The sequence below is a fragment of the Vespa crabro genome, chromosome 3, assembly GCF_910589235.1.
Source record: "Vespa crabro chromosome 3, iyVesCrab1.2, whole genome shotgun sequence".
NCBI classification, from domain to species: domain Eukaryota; kingdom Metazoa; phylum Arthropoda; class Insecta; order Hymenoptera; family Vespidae; genus Vespa; species Vespa crabro.
In genome coordinates this window covers 424807-426114 of record NC_060957.1, presented here as the reverse complement: position 1 = coordinate 426114, position 1308 = coordinate 424807, and the positions used below count along the sequence as shown (strand labels likewise).

At 26.5% G+C, this 1308-nt stretch overlaps 1 protein-coding gene across 5 annotated transcripts in view; it reads left to right on the top strand.

Annotated features, from left to right (window-relative positions):
* The window catches only part of LOC124423129 (inactive dipeptidyl peptidase 10), an 81482-nt gene that overhangs the window by 54516 nt on the left and 25658 nt on the right, over nucleotides 1–1308 (top strand). The window lies entirely within an intron of this gene.

The window sequence follows — 1308 nt, the reverse complement described above, 5'->3', positions numbered from 1 at the left end:
TAAATATTAATTTAATGTTTGAAGATTGATTTATTAATATGTTATTGATATATTAATAAAGAAAATGATTATTTATAAGAAAGATTTTAAATGCTTTAAGCCACCGAAGTTAAAAGCGTTAATCGATATTTTGAATTTATTACTGTAGATTTTTCATCGAAAAAGTTTTAGATTTTTGATTGGCGTTAAAGGATTCAGTGCCCTAGCTAAATCGGACGATGAAAATAGTCGAACTGGTTACAATATTAACACCAAGCGAAACATCGATCGCACGTATGATCGATTGAACCACCAATCAGATTTTCTCCTGTTAGTGCGTTTTTTTTCCTATTGAATATTGAGAGTTCAGATTCCAAACGTTCAGGTTCGCTCCATCGACATTCGTTGTTTCAAACTGCGAGAATCCAATTATGAATACGCGCGGACCTTCCAACCACAGATATGTAGATACTTGCATATATTCTTGAACTAGAGTAGACATAAAAATGAAAAAAGAATTCGATTGGAAATAGAACAATTCGACGATAAATTATTTATTATCATTTCACTTTCAATCTTATTCTTGCGCGTAAAAAAAAAAAAAAAAAAAAGAATAGAAAAAAGACTGAAACAAAGTTGCATCTCTTTTTTAAGCTTTGCTGAAATGTAATTTCTATAATATTATTACAGAAATTAACACGGAATGTTATATTAATTATAATTAAAACACATATAATCTTGTATATATAAGATTCTGTAGATTCAACATAAAATTATACGTGTTTATTTAAAATGGAAAATGTTAACATGATATTAATACAAAGAAAATGACGGGCTAGTTTATTTTACAGTAGAACGTTTCCTCCTTTTGTCTTAATAATTCTCTACTTTATTTAATAATTTCTGTAAAAGGGAAAAGAATTTTTAAGTATGATTACAAAGAGTTTCTTATGCTCCTAATCTAATGAAAAACGTAAGAAAGAATTGTTTTCAAAATTACTTGAGATATCCAAAAATCTTTCATAACGTTTCATATCAAAATTTAAATGTGTTTGCGTGTACATGAGTGTGTATATCGTTTAAATTTTTTGATGAATTAATTTGAAATTTATATCAAAACTCAAGTTAAATCCTACAAAATTTCACGAATAATTTTGATTCAGTTTGATTTTCAAATTAAAAACGACGAACATTTCAAACATTTTTAAAACTAATTAAAGGTCGCATACGCGGAAATAAATTAAAATAAATAAAAATTATGCAGGATTATTTAAAATAGTAGAAATTATCGATGTGACCTATATCGATCATGCTTATTTTGTATTTCAT